This window comes from Sphaeramia orbicularis, chromosome 4, assembly GCF_902148855.1.
Source record: "Sphaeramia orbicularis chromosome 4, fSphaOr1.1, whole genome shotgun sequence".
NCBI lineage: Eukaryota > Metazoa > Chordata > Actinopteri > Kurtiformes > Apogonidae > Sphaeramia > Sphaeramia orbicularis.
The window spans coordinates 43,442,199-43,458,213 of NC_043960.1; the positions used below are offsets into that span (position 1 = coordinate 43,442,199).

General features: G+C 39.3%; 1 pseudogene; it reads left to right on the top strand.

The window, feature by feature from the left end:
- The first annotated feature begins 2,047 nt into the window (after window positions 1-2,047).
- Window positions 2,048-16,015, top strand: part of LOC115417582 (histone deacetylase 4-like) — a 29,968-nt pseudogene continuing 16,000 nt past the window's right edge.

Below are 16,015 nucleotides of genomic sequence, written 5' to 3' on the forward strand. Positions count from 1 at the left end.
CCTGTCTGTGTTCACAAAGCCCTTTTAGCAATCAGACACGGCTCCCAAATTGGAGCTAATTGCTTTTTAGCCACAATGTCTTTCTGAAAACGTATCACAATGTGGCTTGTTCTGAAAGCCTCTAAATAAGAGGATGTACTGGAGATGAATAGTAGCATGTAACAGTTTGTAAGTCCACCAAATAGGTTTTATAACAGAGCAGCTTAGTGGAAGGTGCTCCGTGACAAATCGATCTTGGTTTGAGCTGAAAGCTTGTGAGACTGGAGCTCAGGTAACTCTCCCACCCTTTGGATTGATTTGTCCACACTGTTATCTGTTATCAGAGGCTAGACAGCGAAGTTTGGGTCTGACTAGGATTTGGCAAGAAACAGAAAAAACACACATTTGGAGGAAACAGAAATAGACTGTAACGTTACAGTTTAAAATGTAAAAACACCACAGTGCTGTTCCAGGTGCCACTTGAGAAATAGCCTCCAAAATGATTTAAAAATGTCACGTTTTTTTTTTTTTTTCTCAGTTTCAGCATGTGCCTTGAGAATTATTCCTCACAAACAGCACAACAGCTTTTGACCTTTTTCAGGCACTGACAAACAGCAGCGACACATAATCAGACACAGGTGTTTGAGATGTGGTTTACTCAAAACCAATCAACTCCAGTTCAAGAGAGTGCTTCTTACTTACTGCAGAAACCCAGCAATAAATTATGTGTTAACAGATTTAACAGGTCTTGAATGTTATATAAATCTGAAGTACAACAAAATAATTGCATGCCAACTCGCACAGAATTGACAAAATTTCATATGATGTACAATCTGAAAGCTCCTGATTAGAATTTGGCTAATATCCACATTAGTATATGTAATATAAACCTTTTCTTCCCATGCATTGAGGTAATATTTTTACTGAATGTCAAAATGCCCTAAGGATTTATTGATTATGTGTTATATTAATAGAGTTCTGTCACATCTAGAATTATTTATAAATTAAATAGCTCTAAAGCTAAATGTCATCATTACCATGTGCATTCTAATCTTATTTTTCTCTGGATTGGGTTGATATTTGTATTGAACATACAAGACACCTTACAGTAACTAAAGAACTGTAATTTCAGACTATAATATCAGTAATCACCCTTTTTTTGCAGCCAAATGTTGATTTCTTGAAGAAGATCTTTGGGAAGGATTTTTCTATATTTCTACATTCAGTGCTTTTATTTTAGGCATTTATGCTATTCTGATGTGAAACATTTCTGTCTCTGCGTGACACCGGTTGAGCCTGTTTCATCAGGAAAATTGCAAGTTATAGCTTGTGTAAAGGCTTGGTTTGGTGTTCAGTAGATATAACCCTGTGTGTACTAAGTATATATTGTTCAAATTTCTGTTCACTTATTGCACTGTCTGTCCATTCTGGTAGAGAACTCTTTCTGAAAGGGGCTTTCTGGGGGTAGTTCAGGGTTTTCTATTGGTTTTCAAATGGTTTAGGTTTTGTTAGATTTTTTGCATTTATGTGGAAAACTTACATTGTTGTTGTCTTAGAGGTCCTAAGGTCCCATTGATTATTTGGTCCCTAATAACGATGTTTCAATGAAAAGATATGATTCAGCCTCAGTTTGGACCATTTTGTAGATATACATATATTGGGAAAACATCCACAAAGCACAAAAGCAAAAGTGCATCAGGGTGCATCAGTAATCAATAGATCTGAAAGATGTCATTGTACGTAGTATAGATGGTCTCCACATTGAGTTTACATGAATTTGGCATAGGCAGGGCCCAAAATGGCTTTGGAGGCATCATAACGCCAGGGAAAACCCTCATGTTTTTCCTCCAGGATGGTGTGCATTTACAAATTGTAAAACTGTTTGAGGCTGTATGAATAAAAATGAACTGAATTGGAGTAGAGCTTCATGATTTTGCAAGGAAGAAATTTTCTCATGAACTTTCAATAAAAGTTATTAATGTGTTTATGTTCAGTGTTAATCCTCATAAGTGTTTTGTTTTCTTATGACTCAACAACATCAAACTGCATTTAGAATATACAGTGAAGGATGAGTCATAACACTGGCTTTGTCTTTCTGCACCTTACAGCCTCTGAGCCAAACCTAAAGCTACGCTCGCGGCTCAAGCAGAAGGTAAGCGAGAGGAGGAGCAGTCCGTTGCTGCGGCGCCGAGACAGTCCCATCACCACCGCCAAGAAACGTTCCTCGACATGGCAGGTGAGGAAAACGGAACAAAAACTGCTTTTAAAGTGTGGACGTGGGTGGCTATAGTTTGTTGTCAGTGTTCGCTTTTGCTGCGTGTTTAACTTGTGCATGTATGTTCCAGACTCTGCGTGTAGCAGTGCCCCCGGCTCGGGCCCAAGCTCCCAAATAACAGCTCCAACAACATCCCCAATGAGAACGGCATCACTGTGTCAGTCTCCAACAGCACTGAGGTAAACCCACACACATCTACACGACCCATGCCATGTCCAGACAGTAGACGAGTCTGTCAACGTGCAGAAACGCAAATTATCGACAAATTATCCAACCGTTTTCTATCAGTCGCCTCGCTCTTTTATTTATTTGTTTAAAAGTGCTCTACCTGTACATCTTCTCAGCAGCCTCTTGTACTAACAATAGCTTTAAGCTATAAGTGAGGGATCTTCAGATGATGGTGTGCAGAAAAGGAGGAGGAGGAAGTGCTGAGGAGCTGGCGAGATGCTATTTGTGGCAGCCATTAGGGCGACACCAGCAGTGTGGAGGAGGCTAGTGGTGGTGACGATTTTATATTTTATTTATTTGATCTCAGCACATGTGTGACTGTGAAATAGGATACATGTGCATCATAAGACAGAAGAACATCATCATTTTCTGTTAGACTTTTGTCATTGTCCTTTGACACATTTTGATATGAGAGTGTTTTTTTTTTTTTTTTTTACTTATTTAGCCTATTTTTAGCCTTATTTCACAGGTACGGCTTGAAATAAATCTTTTACATATTTAGATTTAGTATTTTTCAAACCAATAGACATGTCAGGATTATCTTCATATTTTTGACGATATTTACATCTCTTTTATTCACAACTATGTCTGTCAAGTATCACATGAATTCACTTATTTCAAATAATTATTTTTTAAATAATCATAATGATCATCTGATATTGTTGTCTTTTATTATTGTTTTCACATCATTTACCAATTGACTTGCTTAATTATTATATTTTCTACCTTGTATATTGTGCCTTTCAATATCCAATTCCAACTATTCTTAGAAATGTTTTATGTTTCATATTTTATATTTTACATAATACTGTCCCCATGAAATCAGACCTAGGGCTGCAAATCTCGAGTACTTTCATGATTAATCGTTTTTAGAATTCATTGTTTGGTCTATTTGATGCCATAAAATGGTTATGAAATGTCTCTCAAACCCCAAGATAATGTCCTTAGATGTTACATGGTTCTTAGTCCCGTCGTAGAGGAGGAAAAAAGACAGAAAATATACACTTGAATCTGCGGCGCTGCTTATTTTCCTTCAAAAACAACTGGAAAATTGTCAACTATGAACTATGAGGGTAGTTGTCAATAAATATAACACTTAGGGCCTGATTTACTAAAGGTTTGCACGTGTAAAACCATGGGCAAACTTGACTGTGCATGCAAAACACGTTGAAGTTTATCTACTAACTGGACGCACCAAAGGTTGCACCTCTGAAATGGGCAAAATAGCTCGCACAACCCATTTAGCATGTTTGCCTTAATGAATATGCAATATGGGCATTTCTGCCAGAACGCGCAAAATTATTGGGAGGAGTAGATGCAAATATATATTTAGCGTGCGGCGCATGCAATATGGTTTACCAAACCTGAAACTGATTGCGGTGGCTAATTGTGCATCTATATTTAGCGCGTCTGAAAGGCAGGTTTTAACTGGCACACCTTCGTGCAAAACTGGCTGCAGATGTGGCGAGGAAGCAGCGTAGGAACAACCAAAGGCAACGTAGAGAACCAATCTGATCTGATCACATCAACCTTTATGGAATGATGGAAGAAAAAAAACTCATTTGAGACATATGGCCCCTACTTTTTGGGCCTGCCCCCCACGCCCTGTTCCACCAGTGGCATATCACCATTAGGCCAGAACCCGACTCCTGAGAGATGTCTCTCTTTCTCTTTTCTTTCTTTCTTTCTTTCTTTTGCACGCGCACGCGCAGGGGAGATCAAATGGGACGGGTTCTTGCGCTACACAACACACACACACAAACACAAACAGCGCTATTCACAGTGTTGTGACTGGACTCCTGAACCAGCTATATAAGTGGATGTTTTTTATTTTTTTTTTATTTTTTTAATTTTTTTATCATGCCCACGGACTTAAAAGGTTTCATTCACCATACACAGTGACATACAGAGAGAAGGTATTTATTTCACTAATAACACACTTCACCACTGATAAACAACAACAGAGAATACCTATCCACCCCTCTGTGTGGAAAAGAGCAACATCATATTCATTAGTGCTGGTGTGTCCCAGAGCAGTTTTTACAGTGTACTGTCTCCATAACGACAACCAGTAGCGCACGCAAAATCTTCATTTAGTTAGGGCGGTCTCCAAGACTTTGCGCCTGTTGTCATTTGCGCAGGCAACCTTAGTTGATCACCTGTGACACACAAATCAATAGCAGGTGCATTTTTTAGCGCGAGCAAGCACATTTGCACCTGTTATTTGTGATCTTAGTAAATCAGGCCCTTAATGATTAATCCCTCAATAGATTATCCCCCATCCACCACTGTCAAGGAAATAAATGTTTTGTTCATAATCTTGATCTCAATAGCATTAGTTTATAATTTCCTGGAAATTATAAAATATGTTGATGACTCAGTGCACTCGGGGGAAAGTACTAAGTTTGCATCTTGTGAAAAGCTTTGCTGAACTTTTATGTTCCTCAGAAGAACTGTGAGCTGACACTTAAAGTTACAACAGCATGTAAATATTCACAATAGCACTTAAATAATGAACATTTTCTTACATGATTATTGAAAACTTGCAGAAAATGCTCTTAATAAAAGGGTAAAACTAAACTAATTGAGAGTAGGAGTACCTACACTATTTGCTGAGTATACAATAAGAAACAGGCCTTTCCATGTGATCATTTTACATATATTTGTTTTTCATTGTCATATTATAATGAAATGACCTTATCTATCCATCAGTAGATGAGGTTTTGTTCATATGCCACAGCCGTAGTGGACACGTGTGGCTACAGAAAAATAATTTCAATGTTTTTCCCAGGCGTCTCTCGCCCAGAGGCTGTGCAGTGGTGCTGAGCGGGGCTCCGTTAACCAGCTGTCCCTCTATACTTCCCCATCCTTACCCAACATCACCCTGGGGCTGCCCGCCACTGCCACGGCCACTGCTGCCTCAAATGTAAGAAAACAACTGCTGCAAAGACTTTCACTGTTATGTTTGTTTAAAGATGTAGCAGGAAGAAACAAGGGGATAAAAATGAGAAAATGCCCTTCTGCTCCTTCTATCTGTCCTAAGCATAGACTTAATGCCAAGATGGATGACCTGTGGAAATGTGAAGCAAAATTACATGTTGCTCCTGATAAAAAATTCTGTGATTGACCAGAATCTTCCATCATGAGTTAGTTTTTCTCAAGTCTGAAACCAGCTCCAAGCAGAAGTCTCGTTTCACCTCAGACCCCATTTCCAACAACATGGAACCAGTTTGTACATGTTTTTACCAAAGATAAATTGCTACCAGGAAAGATGGTTCCCAAGTAAAAACAAGTTGAGTTGATATGCAAACAGTTGTTTGGGGTGTCATATTCTACAGAGACATGACAGAGACGATCAAGGTATGAGAAGCAAATGGATCAATATGGTATATAGTGAGTTTCCAAATGACAATAGTGTTCCAAGAATTCTGAATGAAACTGGTTCAAGAACTGAAACTAATTTAGTGAAAAATGCCAGTCCAATTATTATTATTATTATTATTATTATTATTATATATTATTTATTATTAATAATAATAATAATCACCCATTGAAGCTCTAACTGGCTTTATGCAAAGTTGGTGACTTTCTCAAAAATCTGCACTCACTGCCTGTGATCTACTTCATTTCCAGGTGACTTCAGCCCAGCAAGACGGAGGTTTGCAGCCAGCCCTCTCCCTCAGTCCTCCTTTCCTCTCAGGCGGCCACTTGACTCCCTACCTGGCTGAGGCGGGAGCTGGAACAGGTGGCCATGGCAGCCATAGTCCCCTGCTCCAACACATGGTGCTGATGGAGCAGAGCCCAGCACAGAGCCCCCTGGTGACAGGTAGGAACATCAGAAAATCGCACTAATGCTGCGTTTCCACTACATGGCACCGGCTCAGCTCAACTTGACCCTTTTGTGTTTCCATGACAAAAAAGGACCTGGAATCTGGTACCTGGTACTAGTTTTTGGTATCACCTCCGCCGAGGTTCCAAGACTGGGGACCAGATACTAAAACGTGACGTATAAACACTGCAGACCACTGATTGGTCAGAGTTGTCTCTGTGACCCAGTGTTTTACAAAAAAACAGATGCTGAAGTTTACAGTAAAGGTAGCAGTAGGTTAATCCACATGATGACGGCCCGCAAAACTACATCATTCAGTCAGGAGATTCAGTGTTTGGTGGCTGACGTAAAAATTCAGCATGAGTTTGACAAGACAGCACTCAATGAACAAGTTTAGCAGCGACTCTCTGAGCAGACCACACGGAAGTAACGCTCCACATCGCTATGACGTCCAGGTACTGTAAAGTCGTTAGCATCCTGTTATGGAAACGGTCTCCAGGAATAGTACCCGATGGTACCTGAGTTGAGTCGAGCCGAACCGGTTCCACGTAGTGCAGGGATTAAAGTTCTCCATCACCACGACAGATTTCCGTCAAATGGAAAAATTGAGGGGGAAAAAAGTCATATTGAAGTAACTTCCCCACGTGTTTCGCGGAGTCCAGTCGGCACGGCGATCCTGTCCTGGGTCTGCTGTCCTGGGTCTGCAGGTGTTAAACACAGGCACGCCACGCACAAGGGGCTGATAGGTTTAACAGTGATGATAATAAGATGACTTCTTTATTTTTATGTCGGGAGGAGAGATTGATGACTATTTATCTTTGGAAGGAAACGCTGCTCATTCTGTGCCTCAGAAACACATGGACAAGTTCAGCTTTACCGAAGTTCAGCCTCCAGACGCTAACTTTAGTTTAGTGCTAACAAGTAGCTTTCATTATGAAGAACCACAGCGAAAAGGGAAGAAGACAGAACTGATCTACATGGACCTTCATGTTTGGGTTAATAGCTTATCTTCTCTTGCCGGTATATGACTAGTGTGTGTTTGTGTTTGTTTGTGTATGTGCCCTTCCCGTGCGTGCGGCTGTGCGCGCCGCGGCCTTACGCGGTTACGCACCCGACTGCATAAGTGCTTTATTTGACCCGTTTAGCATCTTATTTCTATCTGTTTGGTACAGTACGAAGGTAAAATTGAATGAATGAGTAACACCCTTGGTATTTGCAGTGCCAAAAAGCAGAAAAAATAAAAGATTAGTTGGTTAGGGTTACATTTACACATACATTTTCCCCAAAATTCATGTGCTATTGGAGTTGGAGTTATGTTTTAGGAGTTCCTAAATTGTTAAATAAAAATTTTTCACTCATTTTTTGTTGTAAGGTTTCTTCTAGTTATTATTTTCACTTGCTTCAAAGGTTTTCATAACCTTTAAAATTAACCACAGAGCACCAAAATTGATCTGAAGCTTTAAAAATTTTCTGGGGGAGGACCCCAGACCCCCACCAATACCACTCATGACATTTTTTCTCTCCATGTTACTAATCTTCTACACCTGTACACTCTCCCATTCAGTGTGTTTTACAGTATTGCCAAATTTGACTATATAAACTTGTACGCTATAGTAGTATTGTATTGCATCATTTTTAATAGTGGCCAATGATTTGACTAGAGAAAATTTTCAGTCAGATGAAAAATTTTTGCTTTAATCCCTGACGTAGTCGAAACGCGGCATAAAACTGGTACATTGAGTCAAAGCAAAGTTGGTATTAAAACAGTCACAGTACAAAGCAGTGTTTGTACAAATAGGACAAAGTTTGACCCTCCCATGACTCCTTTTTGCCCGTACCCCAGTTTCCCTGGAACCCCCTTGACCTCTGACCTAAAAAATATCCTGTGCAAAGAGCAAACCGCATTTGAAAGAGACGTGACAAAAGCTGCATGACACATAGATTCACACACAAATCTCAAAGTGATCAGTGATTCTTGAAAATAGTACTTGGCGTATTACTCCAGATATTTTAACACAAATACTGGCATTTCCCACTCCTTCCATTCTGAACTCAAGCATATTATTTGATATGTGTTAATGTCATTGATTCTTTTGTTGCATCATTGTGTGTCTTCACAACAACATTGATTTCACCCTAATGGATAGAACTATAACATAAAAAAAACATCCCTTAGTTTGTCCATTGGTCAATTAGAGACAAGAAAAAGACAAGAGATTGTATTGTAGAGAAATTAAACATAGTGATGCTGGCACTAAAAATGAATATTTCGGCATAGTGTGTTTTAATTTTATTTATTTTATGTGAAGTTTTAGTAGTTGATGTGACGTGAAGTTCAGTTTGCTGTGTGCCAGTTGAAATGTGACTCAAAAGTCTAATTATATACTTTGGGTACATTTCAGAGCCTATTAGGGATGTAAACAATTTATCTACTAACGATTTATTGTCGATAAGAATTTGCTCGATTACATTATTAATTGTCGGTTAATTGCCCTTTTCCGCCCGTCCACACCTGTCCGAAGGCTGGCGGTTTGTCCGCGGCTGGGATAGCCGCTCACTGAACCGGATCACGGCGTAGGTGAGTTAGAATGTCTTTATGGACATGGTGGAGCCAAACACCGGCCGACCCGTCTGTTTGTGGGAGCAGTACACCCCAGAAGAAATACACGCACAAATGCGGGGTCGGTGTCCGAGCGTTTTCCCTGGAGGTTGGTGTAGTCTACAGTGAGTGAAAAGTTTCACTTTCACTTCTGCGGGGCACGGACTGTACCGTACCCCCATAATGTCAGAAGGAGGACGGAAAGTGACGCACGCACGCTCGCGGTTACCAACCAACACAGCACGCATCCCCCGACCGTACTGCGCGCGTGCGAGTATACCCCCCCCCCCCCCGACAAAACGCATGCGCGTGTACCCCCACACACACCGGCGAAAGGCACGCGTGTGCACCCCCCCATCAACAGATGAATTCCACAGGAAACACAGACTGTATCCAGTAGTTCAATAAATCAATCATTAAGGAATATGACATGATTTGTTCATGGTGCATAATCAATATTTAGCTTTTATTCTTATAGACTGTATTGAAAAAGAAATTCAGGTTCTCAGGAAAATCGCCGCTTATCAATTAATCGTGAATCGATCGATAAGGGCAACCAACTAACGATTAATGAATTAATTGATAATTTGCATCCCTAGAGCCTATACTTTTTTGTTTTAGTTACAGAAGTTGGATCAGTACCTCAACTTTTCCCAGTTATATAAATACCAGGAATTCCCTCCATCCTTGCATCCATCCAAGATTTTCTCCAACCCATTTCTTGAAAACTGGTCACCCAATGCTTTTCAAACTGGACACATGTTCTTTACCACTAGGAGGGGTGCCGTTTGATGAATTACAATTTTGGATTTTTTTTTACACATTTTTGAACATTTCAACTTAGACATCTCGTCCAACCAGTTTCTTGGACACTATTTACCTGATTCTTTTCAAGTGCCTTTTTCATGTGCCTTTCTGACACTTTTTGCATTTTTTACAAATTTTTGAAAAGTTTTTGAAAAGATTGAAAGTATAGACTCAAAATTAATTCCTAGGTAGGCAAGGTATCAGTGAGGAGGGCCAAAATGTGGTGCAACTGGGCAAGGGTATTAGTACTCTCCGCTTACTTTTTCACTTTTTTTTTTTTTTTTAACACACGTATCTTCTTGCCCATTTGAGTACAGAATGAATGTACTTTTGCCACCTCTGCCCGCAGGATAATAGAAAATCACAAAATGCATCTGTGTCTTACAAGAAAAGTCAAATTCAGTTTTAGGCCTTTGGCGAGCGATGTGTGCCCGTGGTACACTGTGTGCCCCTCACACTGACAGACGTCCATTCATTAGCTCAAACTAATGAGCTCCTTTCATATGTCGCCGTATGCTATGAGAGGGTGACATGGTCGCATTGTGTGCCTTTTCCCATCAGCTCATTCATTGACTGCCTCATTGCTGCTATTTTCAGCAGGGTAATGGCAGTGAATGGGCGATGACGCACACAGACGCATGTATGTGCACAAAAGGTACAATAATACGTACGAGTGCACACCCCCACACAGGCCTGAAGCAGGGGGGAAAGATTTACAGCACAATAAATTAGTTCTCATCTACAGAGACAACTTTCTGCAGCTGTCCTGTTTCAGTGCATTTTGCACAGCATCTGCTCTGTTACAAAACAGTCTGCCTTTTCTACTCATACATTTTGAACATTTCATCTGATGATAACACAAACTTACTGTAACTCATACCTGTGGGTCAAGGTTTTCAGATTGGCCACAACTTTTTATTAGTTTTCCACAGTTTTTCCTGCCATTATAAAGCTTAGGCACAGCTCAAAAAATAATGAAGTGAGTGTGGAGAGCATCAAAACTAACTAAATCACTTTATCCAGGTCGCACTTGCTCACCACTGGACTTTTTCAGCAAGTTTGAGGGACACATTGTAAAATAATGGTCAAAATTATGTGAAATTACTTACAATATGTTAAAAATGTTTGCGGTTCTTACAAGACCTGCAAACTCCACACTGGTGAACTTAACTTTACAATGTGGCTATGCTTACATGCACAAAATATTCCAGTGTTTTGTCATTGTTTTCCATAAAAGATAATATCTGTACTGAAATGTGTACATGCCTGTTGAAAATGAGTATTCCACCATAATTCATATTTACATGCAGCAATGCATACTCTACTAGTGGTGGTGCATGCATGAACACTGCATCCTTCTTTTATTCTTTCAACCACCTTCTTGAAAATGTCAAAATGTAAGCATTGTGATATTTCTCTACCCCCCCCCCCCACAAAAAAAACAAACAAACAAACAAACAAAAAAAAACTGTTGAGATTCAAGTTTTTCTTCATGTTTAAACATGGGGAAGTTTCTACTATTAACCACAAATGTTAGATTTTCTTTTGAGCAATGAAGAATAAAGAAAACCAGCATGCACATTCCTATAGTTTGCAGTTATGTGAAGTGCTGGATAAAATTAAATGAACAAGGAAGGTAGAACATGCACCTGTGTTTCATGAAAGGGAATAAATCCTAAAAATGGGATCTCCCTGTGGACTAGACAGCCTACCTCTGTCGGATGGATGGATGGATGGCATAACCTCCTCACCACAACCTCAGGAACTAAACCCTCTAGAAACCTCAGGAAATCCCTGCTTTTCTCACTTTATTTCAGTTCACAGCTTGTATCAATATAATAGAAGGGGTGCAGGATGGTAGCACAGATGGTAGTTTTTATTTGGTTCACAAATACATCTGCTAACTAATCTTAGGTCCAACACCAGCAAAAGAAAGATTAGGAAGCCATGTGTGAATATGTGCAGGCATCATTCTTAAAACTGTTTGTTTTTATTTTTGTTTAGTCTTTAAGTTTTCACTTTGTTTAAATTCTGTTGAATTTTAGTTGGTTTTTCAGCTGTATGTTTATTTTAATGTGAATTGACTAGTTTAAGTTCTGGTGTTATATTTAATTGATATTATGAGGTAAGAAATGATTATAGAAGCTAAAAAATTAAAGGAAAAAAAGCATGCCATTGAATATGATTTAGTAAACTTTATTATTTGAGTTAAATGCAGCTTACATGGACACATATCTGACAGGATAAGCTGCTTTGGAAAGACTTGAATACACCATGAAACTGAATCAATATGACAACATATATCAGTTTCAGTAATACTTCACGGCAAACTTCGAACAAACAAGGCCCGTTTTCATTTTACTCACTGTATTTTCATCTTAAATTTAAAAAAGGGGGAAAGGAAATATATGTAATAATACTATAGGATGAAATACTGTCATCATCCTCCATATTATACATCTTTACATAATTTTATTATGGTCCTCTCCAATAAACTCTATAATAATCTCCAGACACAAACACATTCATGTCTCCTTGGGGAGCAAATGTCAGCCTTTTCAGGGGGAGAAGTTGTAAAATATTGAAGCAGATGGTTTGATATCATCTTACTACAATACTACAAAACTGGTAACTGTGCAGAGTACCATGAAATGTTAAGAATGTTTTGTTTAATTCAGATAGGTAGATCAAAGGTAACTCATTAGGATAGCTTAACCTCAGAAATGTAGCACATACAAAAAAAGTTAAGTCTGTAAGATTTTTACCGTCTGTTTTATGTATGTTATGATAAAATGTAATGGGTTTGCATCTTGTATTGTATTATACATAGCACAAAGTACGGTGAGCTAATGAAAGCTTTTATGACTTAATTGAATGTACACCAAGAATACAGCCCATGTGAGACAATGCCCTCTTGTTCATGTTTTCTTGGGAAATTAACTCTGTCTCAGACTGAAATGAAAGCTCCCACAGACCTGATTATCTACTCCCGGTCTTGGGTTTCATTTCATTCCTTTTGCACCTATCCCCACTTTCCCTGTGCTATCGCTCTGTCTAGGTGTGAGTGGCCTTTCCATGTCATCCGCCTCCATGGCCAAGTTGCAGCGGCAGCACCGGCCATTGGGACGGACCCAGTCAGCCCACTGCCCCAGGGGAGTGCTGCTCAGGCTCACGCCCAGGCCTTGGCTCTGCAGCAGCTGGTGGTCCAGCAGCAGCACCAGCAGTTCCTGGAGAAGCACAAGCAGCAGTTCCAACAGCAGCAGCTCCATATCAACAAGGTGAGTGGAGGAAACAATTCTCAAAGCTGAAAATTTATTGAATAAAGTCAGTCTGGTCAAACCAACACTGCATTCGCAAGGATCTTTAAAAAATCTTAAAAGACATTGAAATTATGAATTTAATGTAAGGCTTTAATTGGTATTAATGTGACCTATTCACATGACCTCTTAGACTTTAGATCTCTAGGGTGTATTCACACCAGGAAAGTCTGATGGTTCACTTGCTTTGGTCCGGACCAAGTTTTTTTTTTTTTTTTTTTTTAATTTGGTGCGGTTCGCATTCACACTGTACTTTTTGTAAGTGGACCCAAATCTGTAAACAAAATCACATGTGCTGAGGTCGTTCATCCATTGGACAGAAATGAGCAGTGTCGATTAAAGCGCTCAGTCCAAAGTGAAAGGACAGAATCATGGACATTTTGCTGTTTTTGTTATCATCATAGTGGTTTTTACAAATGCAGGCGTTTGCACAAGTGTTTGAGCAGCAAGAGCGTTTGATGCAACGTCAGGTTTACAGTATTGTAGAATTAATTTCTCAATGACGAAGACACAGGGCAAGATGGCTATGGAGGACAGCGCTCATGTGTGCACATCATGTTGTGACTGTTGCTCTTATTCATGCAAGATGTAACTGGTATGAAGTTGGAATTCTGCTTGTATATGAAAAGACTGTTATCAAAAAGCATTAGTGCTACGTACTGCTTACCTATGTGTAGATCCTATATCACCGTTAAGTTTAGCCAGGGACAGAATTCCTTAACGCAGGTAAAGTTTGGGGGGGTGGTGAAGTAGTTTATTATTTTTCTTTTCAAGCACAACAGACAAATCTAACTGTCATCCTAATCATTCTCTTGCTGAACAAGCTGAAAACGTCAGAGTTTTTATGTGTCCTTTCCAGCAGTTGTGTTATATGTACATCTGCCCAGATGTCCAAAAGGCAGCGTGTCTCTTCCGAGCTCCAAGTTTGACCACGGCTCATTTTCAGCTACGCAGCCTATTCTCACTCTGAGCGGTTCTCTGGTCTCTGGTAAAACTCTGTTGTCCATAATGCTCGAACACGACGGGAGCTCGTTAGGTACAAAAAACCCCAACTGTGTCGGATCGGGTCCGGGCTGCTTTCACACCTCAAACGAACCGCACCAGGGTTCGTATGGAACCGCACCAAGACCACCTCTTCAACTGGGTCTCGGTTCGCTTGTTTGGTCCGGAACAGAGTTCGGTGGTTTTTATTCACACCAGCCCAAAAGGTCCGAACCAAGGGAGCAAATGAACTCGGGTCCGTTTTAAATGGACTCAAACAAGGCAGGTGTGAATACACAAGGTTTGGTGTGAAATCTTTTGCAGTATCTAGTGGTGAAGTTGCAGATTGTAACCAACTGAATCCCTCTTACTCTCTCCTACAATAGGCGTTAAATGCAAAAAATTAACATTTATTTTGTCTGTCCTGATTGTCCTTGGAATAACTAAAGTTGCCCAGTATTTGTGTTTAGTTAATTGTGAGTCATTATCATCTACTAATTCACCTTAACATTGGAGGCCACTGGCTATAACATGAAACAAATAAGCAGAAGAAGTCTGAGTTACTTTATTCTTTCTTCTATTACTTTAAAGTAATAGAAGAAAGTGTAAAACACAGTGTGGCCAATTTGGATGATGTATCTTCATTTGATTATACTCAACAAAATATAATTATGAATATTATTTTCCATTTTTGCAGTTGGATCCCCTGAATCCTACGCACTGAACTTGTAATTGATATTAAAATGTGTTAGCCAAATCTTTTCAACATGTTATGACATGGGAAGAAAGATTTTATGAATTTCATTTTCTGATATTTGTGTACCACATTTTGCAGCCAGGATTCTCAGAGCAGATGTACAGTCCACTTAAATAATTTTTTCATATTAGTTTTTACACATGATTGTTTTATGTTCTTTTATGCCATGGAAATTGTGTTCTATTGTATGAGTTCTATTGAGTCAGTGTATTGTAAATCTTTCTCAGTTAATATATGCATAAATACAGTTGAATTACTTTGGCAAGTATTGACATGGGGAAATACAAATTACTTTCACAACATCGTTGCATAGTAGGACTGCAGGAATAAAAATTTTACTACTCTTTAAAGTAGTTCACTTGAAGTAGTACACAGCATGACATGTTACTGTTGTCATGCCTGGGCTCAGGACTGTTACAAAAACACACCAAGAACAATTAACCAAATTTTATTTAAAATGATGCCACAATAATGCCACAAATGAACAAAAGGTGTGAGTGATGCATCTGTATTATCAGTGTGAATGCAAGGTGTTGCATGAGTGGAGCTGTATGTGTGAAATATGTGCAACAGGAAGAGAACCAAAGCTCATCATACCTGGTCAGGTGAGAAACAAATGGAAAGAACAAAGGAAAATTTGAAAATGAGCAGAGAGGGAGAGGCCGAAAGCCTCCCAAGTTTCATTAACACGCCTCAGGTAATTGCTGAGGACACATCACCTGCAGAACCTAGAGCTGAAGCAACTAGATAAGCAACATGAAAATGAAAGGGTGAACTGTGACACTATCCATGCAGCCAAATCGGAATAATAGGCTTTAAAATCTGGAAAAACTAGGCAGAAACACTAAAACACTGGACGTACTCTATGTCTACTGATGGAGGAAGAAGCAGATGAGACACGGAAGTTAAACAATGTACTACTGTGGACTAGAAAACTGTATTTTATCCACAGAGAAAAAATTCATCTTTGTTTAAGTTTACTTTGTATTTAGAATATTTTCACTTTTGTGTTATTCACCAGCTGAGGAACGAGCGCAGTTCATTACTACACTGTTTACAGTATTTTCATGTATTTTCACCAACTATTCTCTATTTTTACATTTAATGTGTTTAGAAATAAAGTACAGACTTTTTACTTAACACTTTACATGTCATTTTGGCATTTAAAGAAGTTTCCGGTCTCAATTCCCTCAATCTGCAGAAGCAGTTAAGTGCATTACTTTTTGTACAAAACATCTTGTTA